The sequence below is a fragment of the Nomia melanderi genome, chromosome 3 (genome assembly GCF_051020985.1).
Source record: "Nomia melanderi isolate GNS246 chromosome 3, iyNomMela1, whole genome shotgun sequence".
NCBI classification, from domain to species: domain Eukaryota; kingdom Metazoa; phylum Arthropoda; class Insecta; order Hymenoptera; family Halictidae; genus Nomia; species Nomia melanderi.
Window position 1 is genome coordinate 11,121,501 of NC_135001.1, and position 15,982 is coordinate 11,137,482.

Below are 15,982 nucleotides of genomic sequence, written 5' to 3' on the forward strand. Positions count from 1 at the left end.
TTAGTTCGCTCGACATGTCGTACAAAAAATTCATTCCTAAATCTATAGCACATTCGTGTAGAATAGTTGTATCACACAAATTCGAATGACACGACAGTCAAAATGTCCAAAAATTCGAAACTCTTTAGCGCCTGACAGAAAAGAGTCAAGTCAGATTGATCAGATCGTCGCAAGCAGGGGCCAGCGCAGCGCGGCAGCTGCATCTGGCCCTGTGCGCGTATATGGAAATATAGCTTGTGTGTAGTGGCCGTACGGAGCAGGTGATCCTGGGCCTCTTGCCGGGCAGGATTAATGCGGGGCATTTTTCCGTGGGGCCGGTGAATAATACCGACGAATTCTTCGCGGTATTTCGCATTCTTTCGCCGACAACACCGATTTCCGTGCACCCAGTTGGGTTTGCTCGGATGCCTCGCGCGTGCAATGCATCTTCCTGAAAGAAAGGGACATCTATGTACATACCGCGAATTCAACGCGCTCCCGAAGCGGCCATCTTGGGGGAGAGATAATGGCTCGTTCCGATCTTCGTGCTTCTGACGCTTTGAAATCGAAAGGGAATTGCAACATAATTTTCGTTCTTTTCGCTTTCGATCGTAGAATCAATTATGTATATAGGAGCTATAATGATTTCAGGTCCTCTTTGGGTCGTGAAATAGAGTGTTGTATAACTTTACAGCAGTATTGTAAATCGCTCGAGTCTTCGAATCTTCAAGGTTTGACCTTAAAGGCTGAGCCTTGAAGACTTGCAGTTCTATTGGAGCATATTGAACTTAATGTCTAGTTATTAATGAAATATTTGTAGATACAGAATAATGAGTTATCGATTATAATCCTTTTTATTATCGATGGTATTGATTTTATTAATCTTTGTTCATTATCTTTGTGTCATCAATTATTTTGAGCATATTTTAATCGAAACTTATATAAAGTTGAAGTAATACTTCGGGAATATTGAGTAAAAGGATTTCATTCGGAATCGGAAACTGCCCGTGATTACATTATAATTGTAGCATCATAGCCTCCATTACAACCGTTCCTATGTAGTCATCATCATTACACGGCCGACGCATTCTGTAACGCACGAGACTTGACACCGGCCTGACGAGTAGCTTGTGTCGCACCGTGCTAAACCCGGTGGAGCTTTCTGCGAACAGATCTAGCTGACGATTAAGGCCTCGGACTTTATTATATAGGGTGTTGCCCAGAAATCTCGATACAGTGGCAATCTCCTATAAAGATGAATTTATATGGATAAAAGTATTGAACATAGAACAAAATCTCTTCGATGAAAACTTCCGTTTTAAGATGATCAGCTTCAAAAGTTTGTGCGATACACGTTATACGTATTTTTTGCGTTGCCATATCGTGTGTCATATATACTCGAATATGTACAGCACATAATTGTTTAATAGCAATGAAGATAAACAGAATGACGAGACTTTTTAACGAGCTAACGATGTCGTTTCGAATCATATGATGAATAATACGGTTTTTATATACTTTTCTTATTTTCTAAAATAAAGATAAACAGTACTTCTTTAAATTTAAAGTGATATTCTTCTCCATTATCTACAGACTATCTATTTATGTATTATAATTAGATTAAAAAGAGTTTCCTTTTTTATCTTAATTCTTAGAAATAAAAATACTATAAAATTTCTTCAAATGAAATTAAGACGAGCAATACAGAAAGGATAATGTGAAGCTTTAACATAAGACATTTACAATTTGTTTATATTGTAATTTCATTGTCCCATATTTTTATTCAAACATTTCCATATTTCATTGAAATATTTCCATTCCATATTTTTATTTCCTGCAAACTTTTTAATTCAAAAGCAGCCCAAACTCCTCGATGACTCTATAGTTAAGGCACCTTTTATTAAGTCTGACGCGTGTCTTCCGCGTTCCCTAACAAGATTAGTCATGCCATGTAGTCGCTACGGAAATAGCTTAGGTTGGGCACTAACAGACACAAGGGCAGGAAGTTGAAAGACATTGGCCAAGACTCTGGCAGAGGGATGAGACTCGCACAGGCATGGAGCTGCATATTAGCCGGGCACGCGGCAACACCGTGCATTATCTAATCACAATCTACCTCGGGCTCTCTTTTTATGAGATACAAAGTATAGTATTTAGAAGAAGTAGAAACAGTTAGTCATAAGCAGACTAACTGTAGTTAGTTTGCCTCTGGCCGATTCCAATTCAACAACGCTCTTTAATAATTTTTAAACAGTTCTTCAATTAGTTTGAAAACGAATGTATCGTTATCTACGGGCTATTCTACTTATATCATTATACATTATCTGTTTGTAGCTTTCATAATTTTGCGTTCTTCAGTTCATTGCAGATTAATTATGCATGTCCGATTATTATTTTAAACTCTTATATATTCAGGCGTAAACGTTCGACGTCGTAACCTCAAAGTCACAAAATATATTCGTTTTACTAAAATCATAACAAATATTGAATACATTGTTAATTCGTACTTACAAATTGACATTTATTAATTTCACACTATATAAATGTTTTTATAGCCATACAAGAAGTTCAGCCTATAGACCGTTAGCGCGTTAATAACAGCAACGATGCACAGTGGCGCCTTTTGACGAAAAGCTAGCCAAAATTCATAATTTTTTTTATTTATGTTACAAGTAAATTCCAGGATATTTTACTTTGTTTTTATGGCTAATATGCTTACATCATCTATTTTAATAGACAAGTGTATTAATCGAGAACTTTGTTAAAAGAAATTTTCCCTGGCACATTAAAGGGGCTCTAATTTTCGAGGCATGAAGAGACTTGAAATTTCGTCAACTTAGACAATCTCTACCTCACTAACCAGTCAATATATTTAAAAACTGTAAGCGATATTACATGCACTGAAGTGTATGCAATAAATCGACTACATCAGAAAAACGCTGCAGCATAACTTCGGAAATTGAATTTTGTCCAGCTCTCCACTGAAGAGCACCACTGCGTGTCGTGGGTTTCTTCCTGTGGAATCGCTTCGATTTCAGAAACACCCTGTACATCGCCTTGTGTCGCCAATCGCCTCGTCTCGCAGGATATCGCGGGTTACCGGGCTCGTTGTTAGTTTTCTTTTCGCCTCTTTAGATGCCTTCCCGCGAAATCGTTAGCCACCGCGCCGAGTGAAACGGCGTCGTTTCCGGATCAGAATTTATAGTTTAATTAGCGTCGCGGGTACACCACGGGACACGGTATTTCAGCCGCGTTTGCGCGTGGTTATAGGGTGAACCGCGGTGTGGTGAACGGTATCCAAACGTCGTTATGCGGCGCGGCGCAACGCGACGTGCGCCGAGACGGTTTTCGTAAAACTTGTTCTTTCGATTCCGCCGGCGTTCGCAACCGGCGCTCGGCTGATAAGGCTTAATGTTAATGTTTAGAAGAAAAATTTATTGCCGGCCGGACGCTTGTTTTCGTAGATCGTTCTTGGCAATTACCGGCGGCGTCGGCTGTGCAACCCGCAAGGAAAGATTTATACTTCTGATAGAAATTATTCTTGACGCAAGTATTTATAAGCTAGGCAACTATGCGATGAAGACCCCGCCGATGATTAGTAACCCGGTGTCTTCCTTGTCGTTCTGACGACTACTTGACGGGCACAGTTATACTAATTCCTTGGCGACTTTTCTGCGGAGGTTGCGTTCGTGTATTTTATTTTGATTTATTAATAATTACTGTGGAGTGAATTATTATTAAGTTGTCGTTCAAACTGTTATGAACGTTCGTAGTGTTGTTGCCACTCGTATTATTGTTCTAAACGCGTAAAGAGTGATTAATTATGATCTTGACGATTTAGTCTAATTTCTCTTGATGATAGTATGGATCTTTAATTAATTTCGAACTAATGGATTTGTACAGTAAGAGATTTTTATATAAGTGAAATGATATAACGACAAATAATCTTTGATATCCAATTAATTACGGACTTTCTTTGAGAAGTGACTCTCTTCAATTGCAATACTTCTTCGTTATTAGCATTGTTGCTTATCTTGCCGGCGTTTGGACAAAATAACGACTGATTTATATTTCATTCGTGCATTTCCGACTAACGAGATGCAAAAACATATCAGTTAGCCTGGCACAAATCGTGTTTCCTCTTACGAAAGTGTTCGAGTATTTTCCACGGTAATAAATTATCAAACGCTAACATGTTGCTAATGAATTCAAAACAATTCCCCGAATTGATCGATGAATGCCTCGATCACGAAAACCGGTATATCTCGTTCCGAGGTGCGAATTAGTCGTAGCTAACCGCGTGATGAAGCAACGCGAGACTGATTTGCGTACAATAGTGGCAAAAGAACCGCACAATGGCTTATCAGAATATCTATCTATCGATACGATAGGTGAGAACCGGTATTTCTGAGATTATTGTTCCGATATAGATGAATGAATCTAATTACCTACCATTCAAAACGTACGAATGAAAATTCCGGATTTTTATCTGCTCGTATATTACGCGCCACGTTTCTTACATTTTATCTGTATGCTTTTATTAAAACGAAAATCGACGAGAATTTTATCTGAATTTCATTACATATCTACATTATAAAATACAATCATGCTCTCGGAAAGACAATTGAAAAACAAGAATTGAATAATTTATTAAATTCTATATTTATGATCTATTATTCTTAAAATACATGTGCCTACAAGTGAATTGATTATTAAATTGAAGTATATTTTAAATAAACTATTTTAATTAATCTAATTATCTGCCAGTCAATCGCTTTTTTAATGTAGTCGAACTCCCATTTTTTCAATGATACTTTTGAATTTGAGAGAAGTATTTATAAACGAGTATAAATGAAATAAATACAAATAAATGTAAATTTAAAATATAGTAAACACAAAATCCATAAATAAATCGAAAAGTAAGTAATAAATAATATAATCACAAAATATACTAGCACCTTCCACCAAATATATTGTTACGAACCCCTCATCTTCCTCAATCCCTGAAAAATAATTCGCCACGCCTAAAAAAACAATGTTGACTTTTAAAGTGGATGGATAAACGTCGGCTATCCCTATTAATCTGAAATAACGACTCAGCATTATTCGAATTTACGTCGAGCAAAATGCGCATTGCCCACGGACGATAAAAATAGTCGAACGACGCGCTGTCGTAGATCGGGAATTTTTATTATCGAGACGTTTAATTCAATTTCAAAAGCGTATTACGCGGGATCCGATGAATCCTAACGATGCTTCTTCACTTCGCACCCCGTTTCCTCCGCTTTTATTGCTTTCTTATGGGCCCTCAAATCGAAAATCCTCTCCAGCGCCCACCGACGGTGTGGAAAAGGGAAACGGTCACGGAAACGCTTCGCGTAGGTCCATCGGTATCACTTTTATTTCCCACAAAACGGTCTTAGCATCCCGCCTCTCTGAGCGGTGACCGCCGCTCGTTAAAATTTTCCCCCACTTTTATGTTTCCCCATAAATTCCTGGCATCAAATTTCCTCACTGGACATTTAAGACTTCTAATAATTCTAATCATTTCTACGGCTCGCACCGTCGGCCGTCCTCCGCATTTTCCCCCGGTTATTTACGATACATTCGCGATTGCAGCCAAGATTCGAAGTATTTCCTGTCGACAAAAAGGCTCCGGTCGTAAGGCGATATTTGCTTAACGATAGCTCGCCCGTGATAAGAATTACACTTAGTTAGCGTAATCTGCGGTTACGATTGCTATCATAACTCGAGAAAGATTGGAGATTATGGTAATTTGTAATCATTAAACACTTGACATTAAATAGGGTCGGCCACGGCGTGCATACAAATGGAATATTCTATTTAGAGCCTCTAAAGGGAATGACATATCCCGAAGCTTTTTTTCATGTAATTAGCCTATACCTGATTATTTCGAGCACAGCTTCGCGTATGCATTGCACCGTTTATAGTTGCATGATCGATGTAACAATAACTTTACAATGTACGTTCGATCGAATTTTCATTCTGGATATTTTATTAATCGTAAAGGAAATCGGTGCTATAGAAAACAAACAAAGCTTTAATGTTTGACAATGGTAATTGATTTATTCAACGCGTGCATTCCAAGTCGTAACAAAAGTTACTGTGCTAAATCAAGGATCGCGAAGAGATTAATTAATAACACTAGCATTGTTAGGTTACGAAACGATTTTCGATTATTTTAACGTTACTAACACGCATTTTTTTTACTAATTCATTCGACTACTGTACACGTCATCTTAAACCTTGAAATGATACTAATCCGTTCGGCGATGAATTCTTTATCTTTTCAGATAAACATGTACGTCTTCTCTGTTTTGCTTTAGTTTTTCATTAAAATATACCTTAGGTGCATTCATCCTGCGTTTGACGAGTGCACACTTCACTTTTTGATTTTATTGCGTGCAAGACGAGAGATTTTTCAAATTAACTTCCATAGTTAACAGGTCAGCTGTATCAGAAAATTATAACAAACTAACCGTCCTCATTCCCGTGTACATACAAAAATGTACATCCATCTACAGAACTTAACTAACAACATGAGTATAAGAGTAACTGAATTCGACGAACACCTACAAGAAAAAACTGAAGCAAACCAAGCAAAAAGAAACATTCTCCTCCATTGTCGTAAATACATGCCCCACTTTTCGCCGACGACCGTAAAGAAAACGATGATAATGGAATTTTCAATGCCCCGCCCTTGATTACGGCTAAAATCGACTGACTTCGCTCTTGAACAAGAAACACTCACGAGCCCTCGCTCCACTGGCTCGAAACGAAAGCGTTTAAGTATACACGGGTGATTAATACGAAATTAATTGTTTCGGTATTAAAGTCGACCGCCGCGTCAGTAATATCGCGAAGTCATGCTCCGTTGTGGCGCCATTTCGCGTGCACGTGAAACTGAAGAAAATGGCGATCGCTGTTCGTGTACCGAAAAAATCCTGGTAATGACAATAATCACGATGATCCAGGCGACCTTGGACGTGATAACAAGTTCCCGACTTACGTTAACAGACCGACATTTCCTTTGTCGATGGTCTTTAGCGAGGCGGTTTTTGTTCGAGTGCGTTCTACCTCGTTTGGTTCGCGCTGACGGCGAGAACGGGATGGCAGCGGGGAAAAAGAGAGACGAAGGGGCGAGCCAGTGATGCGAGAACGTAATGATCCTTTGCGAGAGGAGCCATCGTGGTCGCCGACTCCTCTAATGACTCCGGACTGATAGATAGCCTCGCGACGATCGACAACTTCGGCTTGGGCACCGCGAACCTTGAATAATAAGTTACATAAATTACACGCTCGCCCAGCCTGTTCGAACGATGCGCGGTCGAGATAATGGCGGAGCTCGCGGAACGTTGCTGACTCCCTCTGGTACCCTTCGACTGATCTGCGAAAATTTAGGACTTTAATGACTTGTGAGGTTAGCTTCTGTGCATTAGCCCGCTGGATCTTTCGTTAACGAATACAGGAGAATTATGAGAAACGGAATTAATAGACAATTGTTATTATATAGACTCTTCGAAGTGGAATGAATGGGGATTAATTAGTAGAAAAGAAGAATTAGTTCTTTCTCATTGTTTTATAGTTTAATTCCTTCTCCTATAATATCGAGGCAGACTTGTGACGAAAATTTTCAATTGAATTCGCCAGATCTAAATATTGTTTATTTGTTTTTCATATAAATGATACATTACTTGTCTATTATCTATCTGTAAGCTTCAGAGACGATGTCTAAACATAGACAAAATAAGCGTAACATTTTTGTGTTTTTCTGTTGAATTGTTAACGATAAAATACTACACGCCTCTCACGTTAGCTCCATGCGCCTTAGGTTTAAAAGTGCACAGGGGCAAGAGGACTCTTCCACTTGCGACGCTCGGGCCTCGGCGCGCGCCGATACTGACCATGCTTCGAAAACCGAACATCGCGAGTGGAGGAGTTCCCTTTCCCCTGTGCACTTTTATACCTAAGGTCGATGGATCTTCGAGATCATCTGTAGGCACTGAAGTTACTATAGTGTATCTCGTTGGTATCATTATAAAGAAAACATTACGAACAAAGCTACTTGGTTTCTGGGAATAGATATAACATTGTAGTATATGCGAATGTACGAAATAGACAATGAATTCGAACTGCATAACATTGTCGCTTTGCAACAATTTTTCAACATTTAAAGTTTCCATACGTTAAAAACAAGAAACAAATCTTCGTATAATTCTCTTTCACGTAAACAAACTATGAAAAAAATGCATTTTCAAATGAATACTGTATACAAATCTAATTGTAACTACAAATTACCAAGAGTAGATTGATAATTTACAATTAAAGATTTTAAGCAAGCGAAGATAGCGCATGTAATTAGCTTTCCAAAGAATTCATTCGAGCAATGCAAATATAAATTGTAACCATCCGAATACTTTCCCATTGTATGCGGATACTTTCCAATTTGAAAGCTCGAACGTTCAAAGTTTATTCGCAGCGTTCGACCGATCGCGGGACATTCAAATAGTGCCAGCTCCACTTCGAGTAGACGTCGAGCTACGATACTCCTTATAAGCTGATTTGACAAATAAGATTTCTCGGACGATGTCCACGATACAAGATGTTTTCCATCGTGACTCCCCCGAGCGAAGAGAATACAGTGGGCCGTTCAGTCTTCGGTGCCGGTGACGCAGCTACGAAACCCGAAGCGTAACGAACCGGCGCATTATCATTCCAGGGACATGCGTTTCGAGGGGAAGGATGCACCGGCGGGAATTCTCAAAAATCACGGCCGCGGTCTTGTTCCCCATCTGTACACGGCCGCTTTGTACCCACCTAAGTAAGGGACGCAGCGAGACGTGCACGCGAGTAAGGACAAATGCACGCACGCCCACGAAGTACCAGCCACTCGGTTCTAAATCACCGGCAAAACCTGGCATTGTTAACTTCTGACGTTTCCACCGGTCGCAATGCATCAGCCCGGGAAGATATCCGTTTACGCGAAACCGGGGAACGAGCGCGAACCCGAGCGGACTGAACCGAGCATCCGCGGAGGCGCTTTCTGGCTGGCTCCGACCAGACGGCGAACTTAGCGGTTGTTACGGCGTGGGAGATAAATTCTTTGAAACTTCGTTAATTATAATTTATACTACTTTGATGAGGTTATTTGGAACATTGTTAATTCTAATTTATATCTTTTGATAAGATTATTTGAAGCTCCGGTAATTGTAATTTATATTATTTGATCAAGTTATTTGAAGCTTTGTCAATTGTAGTTTATATTTTTTAATGAGATTGTTTAGAACTTTATCGATTATCATTTGTATTTTTTTTTAAGATTATTTAAAACTTTATTGATCGTGCAAGGTATAATGTATCAACACACGAACCATTGAAACGAAATAATTGTGTCCCTTAATTCATACAAGATGTTTCTTCGTGTCAGTTGCAAAATATATCATCGATTTAATCGGAAAATAATGAATATTTATAATGAAAAATATTGTCGAGTGCAAAGACTCATCAGACTTATTTCAGACCACCAATAATTCGCGGGAGAATGAAGAGATTTTCTATTCACTTCGAAGATAAGAACATTGAGAATGTTAAAATAGTCTTTTTAAGTTACCTGGAAACAAAAGGATAAGAAGGATCAGCAGACAAGGGAAAGGAAATAAAGTTTACGATAATATTGAAAGGAATTAAGGAAATTATAGAGTAAGAGAGATGAAGCCACAGAAACAGATGTAAAATAATACGTGGGGAACAGCCGAGGAAGACAGAAAATGAGGCGAGGGGGAGATGAAAGAAGAGACGAAAGTGAAAGAGATTGTATGAGGGTAAACAGAACCAAAAAATATTGAAACAGGCATTTAAGAACATACAGAGAAGGCTAATAGATATAATATAATATAAATCTGAATATTGAAAACAAATAAGTGAATGAATATCGACGAAGAAAACAGATTATTAAGAGTGATTAAAGAGAGGTTGGAAATAGAGAATAAAGAAGGGAGAAAATATTTATGAAGAACTGAAAAAGAAGAGACAGCGGTAGAACGTAATGAAAGATGCGTTTCACTGGAGAGGAAGGGCATAAAATAGTAACAGTACAGTTGGCGACAGTCAAGTACAGGTAAATAAATGGTTATGAAAGGGGCGAAGAGGTTAAAAAGAAGATTAGAGAGAATAGAAAATAACTGGACACGAAGGCACATACAGATGGCAGAGGAAAGTAGGAGGTAAAGAAAGCAAGCAGAAATAATATGTTGAAGAATATTCATGAGAAAAGAGTAGTGAAAATAAGACGAGGAAGAACCATTGAAACCTGCAAAAAAATGATATAACAAGAAAGAGAAAAGATATACGAAGAAAAGAAATGAAGAATTGAATAAAAGAGAGAGAGAGAGAAAACAAAGTAAAATCAATGGCTGTTTAAAAACTGATGTCAATCGAAGTATTTTTGTTGATTTTAAAATATGAAATACGCTTGGCAATCAAACTTATATAGTTCTAATTTGAAGTGTTACAAAAATACAAGTTAGAAAAGTATAATAAATGTGATTCTTTTTATTGATGGGAGATACCAATGAAAATTAACTGTATCTAAAACGCAAGTAACAAGAGTTTAAAAAGAATTCGAAAAAGAATTTCATTTCAGTTTTAAAAGAATTTAACATACGAATATAGCAATGTATCTATTGCAGTTTAAATATCCCATAACTGTGCGAATTAGTTTCGTTTTACAAGTGAATGCTGCCACTTTACTGCATTTCCGATAACCCGACGTTCGGATCGTTACAATTGTTGATCGCGCGGAAAAAGCTTAATGGACTCAAAGTTTTTGAGACACAAACCCACTACAGTAAGCTTCAGCAATTTCATAATTAGGGTTTTGCGAAGGATGTCCTTTTACAGAATGGCAAAAAGTGGCGTGAACGGCCAGAAGACGTTGCGAGGAAGGATTGTGGTCACTTTTCCATGATTTTGCCGGCGGTGAAAAAAGGAACGCAAGCAGGGCACTTAGTGCGCTTAGAAACCGGAATCGGTTTCCGTAATTTTCAGCATGCCAGTACGGACAGCGATAATCAATCTTACGGTGATTCGACGCAGCTGGCTAGTAAAGAACAAGAGTGGGATGTCCTTCGGTGGAAAATGGAAGTTAAGGGAATCGATTTTATCAAACAATTACCACTGATTACTTTGTCTTATGAAGAAACAACGAATTCATCAAACAAAATACAAATTACGAACTATACAAACAAGATTTGAAATATTCAGAGTCTCAGGATTCGAACCTTGTTCAGACAATTCTTTTTTCATATCTTTGAACCGTTAATATCATCGATTCTGCGATATAAAATATTTAAATTTCTGATATCCTTGTTATGAAGAATGTTTCGATGTTGAAAATGTATTTTATTAGGAACATCGATGTTTAATAATATATTCTGTAATGTCTAGAGCAGCACGCTTTATTCGGACAATGTCCGCGTGAAGACTGCCGTCGCAGGACGGCTACAAAAATGTCTCTGCGGACACAAATGAAACACGCGCCAGTCGCGGGCGCGTCGGTCCACCATACATTGTGTACATGTGAATATCCTCCATATTCGATTACATAGAAATGTAGCTGAGTTTTCGTTGAACTGTCGTTGTATCGTGTAAATAAAAAATGACATTTTAACATTAAATCTACCAAACAAACGAATCGAATGGCTGGTACTTTCCTCTGCAAATTATAAGAGTATACTTATTGAGTTCTCGATTGATTCTATTTCAATTTAGTTCATAGTTCCTCAGAAACTGAATCATTTCTCAGAAGCAAGCGTTAATAATTAAGTACGTGTTGTAATGAGAAACGCGTCGATGAGTTTCATAAACGCTTCAAAAGCGGACACCTTAACTACGGATATCATGAATGCTAATTTTTCAGATGACAATAATTTGTGCGACGCACTCGGTGCGAACCTGGGACTTTTCTGGAGCACACGCTACACTCGATACGAAGCATGTATAATGTTCAGGTGCGCACTACGAGCAGCATCATTAATACGTTCCCTTAAATGCGGTCAGGAAGAAAGGAGCTTAAGCGTTTCTGACAAGCTGTAATAAAAACGCAGCATGTGAAAAGCTGTCAAACCTGGCGGTTACGAAAATCACTGGTTTTACATTCGATGGTAATCGATTCGACGAATTTCTTCATTTTTCATGGTTGATCTGTGACGATGACATTGGGTATACGTTTAAAATCCCTTCTAAGAACATTGTGACTTTCCACACATTTTATAAACCTTGTTGAGCACCATATTCTAACGCTAATGTTTATTTTCAACTACAAAATACTGACTTTATCGCGATTTCGTTTGGATGATATATATTTCGAGAAATTTAAGGTTTACGATGAAAGTATTATAAAAAAAACAGTACTGCATAATAAAACGAGGAATAAAATGAAGCATCTATCGGAAGATTAAGTCACTTTCATGTAACCATAGTTTTATATTTCTAAACAGTCAGTTCATTCCTTTTTCGGATGAAATATTTAAGGTCAAAGCAGAATCTTTCATTGTGAATAGAATAAATAAATAATAGAACGAAATTACAATTATACGAAATTAAAATTTGTAAAGAAAGAATTTAAAAAATGCTGTAACTGTAGTTTGAATGCTAATCATTCACTGTTTATATTTGTTCTGGATAAATGGCTGCAGGCCATTTTGTTACAAAGCATTATCGATGGCGTTGTTTCCGAATCATTGGAGGGGAACCAAACAACGAATAAACATCCATGCAGAACAGATCTGAATTCCTGCAGGTAAAACCGCGAACAAGTTGCGGTTACGAAAACAGTGTGTGTTTTAAGTCCCAGGAGCAATCAAATATCGCACCTACCGTATTGAACAGCGTTACATGTAGAGTTCGTTTTAAATTGTGTTTTAAATTCCGCGCTGTGTTTTTTTTAATTTACCTGGCATTAATAGAGACGACAAAAATTTCTCATTATTTTTTGGAGAAAATGATATTATTTCATAATATACTGTATCTTTAAGAATCGATAGAACACAAAAATACATTTTTGCACTTGTAACTATTTCTTAAACGAACATTTTATTCGCTGCAAACATTAGATTTTATTGTGTGTGTGTGCGTGTGTGTGACAGTTTATCTATTTCATTATTTCAATTGACTCATTTTACAAAGATTAACCTTTATATATATAGAATTTCTATTATTTTGTTTACGTTCTACTTGATTACAATTTTTTTTTAAATTTCAGACTTGTTGGGAAGTGTGGAATATAATATTTAATATTTCCAATATTATAAGAAGAATTGATTGCAGTTATTATACTACATTAAAATAGAACTGCACCATCACCTTATAAATAATCAATAATAGTGTCTTTTATCTATTCTTCACATAAACAGAAAAACATTAAGTTACTAATCGAAATGTTCAAAGCATTGCTTACAAAATTAACGAAGGGGCCAAAGGGTGATAAATAATGAATGATTAAAGAAAATGATAAATAATAATTGATAACATTCTCTTATTTATACAGCATCATTTATATTCAAATTTAGTATTCTGTACATATTATTTGGAACATAAGAAAATCAGTGCACATAGGAAGGAAAATTTTAACCAATTTCTTTATTAAATAGATCAATATATAAAATTGCTCCTTTGTAAAAACAAAAAATACCTTATTAGATCTAGGATGAACTTGAAAATCGAAATTACTTAAGGGAATGACAAGCGAGTATAATAATAACAGCGCAAAAACTCCTAGAACGAAAAGCAAAATGTTCATGGCGCAAGTCAGTGTAATGGTCCAAGCGTATTATGCACATGCAACAAAGCCCTGAACAGGGATCTTCCCTACAAAGCCACTGATCGGCTTTCCAAGTGGTACGTGTCAGGGACGCATCAAGGTATCATTTGCCCTTTACATTCGACAGATCCTATTGCAGTTCTTGCTCGAAGGGAATGCCACTCTAAACATTCTACGACACCCTTATTAGACGTTCTTAACTGTCTGCGTTTATGGAGTATATATTGTCGTTAAAAAATGTTGATGGCTTATTCGAGAAACAATGAACTTGACTCTTTAAATAAACAATTTATGCTTGAACTGTTTTATTCATATCATTGAAGGGAGATGATAAAACGACAATCATAAAATTGTATTTTTCTTTTAATAAACCTTACTGACTACTTTACAAAACTTTCATATTTTATGTATATCTATTATCGTAACAATAAACAGGACAGTTTCTGTTGAAATTTGAAATATGTAGATCCAAATAATTCAACCTTAGATTTTTAATACACAGCCAATTTTTTACTACACGATTAAGAAGAATTGAAAACTTGTATGAAGTAAAGTGTATTTATTTTATTTATCTCTATGAAAAAATACTTATTTTCTTCGTCGAATAATTAACGATTTCGTATAGGACTCTGTGCAAATTGGATCGCCAATAAAAGTCCACATCCCGAGGGCTTGCTATCGATCAATTAAATCAATCAACTAAATTAAAAAGAAAAATTGTTCTGAAAATGCCAGTGATGCGTGGACTCATAAATCAACTTACAGTTTTGACGTAGCTGTTCTGATTACGACACACGCACACATACGCGCATATAGGATTGCCAGGAGACAGTTTGTAGATGTCAGATGCCTATCAGGTAGCAACCGTTAGCTAGGCATTCTAACAATCCATTACGTATGAACCCTGGGTTCTTTATTTATACATATATATTCTTGGTTCAGTACTTCCATCGATATTTTTCAGTGCACGTTGACTTTAATTAATCCAAAAGGTTTTATAATGCTACCTTTGGATCGCAAAGAAGGAATAAGAACTGATTTATTAAGCATTAATCACCAGGCGTCTAAGGAAGTACAGATTACTAGCTTTACTTATAATTCCTACTCACTCAGGAAGTCAATACATACCTATGTTTCTACTATTCGAATTGATGTATTTATAAGATCATGTCATTTCATTCTGCATTTTAAACGCTTGTTCTGCGAACTATTAGTATTAGTATTTACAAGCTTCGTTAGTAAATTATATATATTGAATTGTTATACTTTCAAAAATTCTAATCAGAACCTTATATAATTCTCCTAAACTGCATAAAGTACATCAAGTCGCTCTGTATAAACCAAATTTCCAACACATACACAGTCTTTCGAAATAAATGAAGTAAACAGTCTTATATACAATAATATTCCAATCATAAAATACGCGCATACATCAAAATCACCCTATGTGGGCGCGGTAACTTATGAAAACTTGTCGAAATGATATAAAATAATTTTATAAACATATTCCAATATCAATACTCAGAAGATACTCCACACGTCGCCAACATTACCAGAAACCACACAACCCTCGTATAACCCGAATACCTTTTTATTTTACATTTTTATATTTCTATAATACAAAATTATATTCTACATCTATATAAATATTCGATAAACAATTTATATTTACATTTAGATCTTACATCTTTCATACGAATAACCGACCATTTAAGAAATTTACTTATCTTCAACACATTACTCCAAAACACATCTCTAACATACATCCCCGCTGCTAGGTTCACTATCACCAATAAGATAAGGTAAAAGTGTTTTCCTCTTATAGCCATGCGCAAAGTCGAATCACAGCTCTAGATATTCAACAAATACCCTTATCCCGAAACTCCATACAGTGTCCCATTTCCCCTTTCACCGCGCGCCGACCGACAAGACAAACCGATCGCTGCGTGAGAACGAGAAACCACCTAAAGGGAGGCTGGCCGCGTTATTCCGTTACCGATCACGTGCCAAACCGTAGCAGGGTAAACACCAGTGGGGAACCGGTTCCCGAAAAGCTTGTCTGCCCGATCCGCGGAAGAATAATCGAAAGGAGGCAAGCGCGAGATGAAGCCTCGACCCGGCTAAAATTAGAAGAATGTCCATCCTCCGTCCAAGAAAGCGATC

General features: G+C 37.1%; 1 protein-coding gene and 1 long non-coding RNA gene across 12 annotated transcripts in view; both read left to right on the forward strand.

Annotated features, from left to right (window-relative positions):
- Window positions 1-15,982, forward strand: part of dgo (ankyrin repeat domain containing protein 6 diego) — a 236,197-nt gene that overhangs the window by 205,814 nt on the left and 14,401 nt on the right. The window lies entirely within an intron of this gene.
- On the forward strand, window positions 8,487-12,722 carry LOC143174306 (uncharacterized). Its single transcript, XR_012998137.1, has 3 exons — window positions 8,487-8,821; window positions 11,918-12,008; window positions 12,696-12,722. It is a non-coding gene; the product is annotated as an uncharacterized LOC143174306 (long non-coding RNA).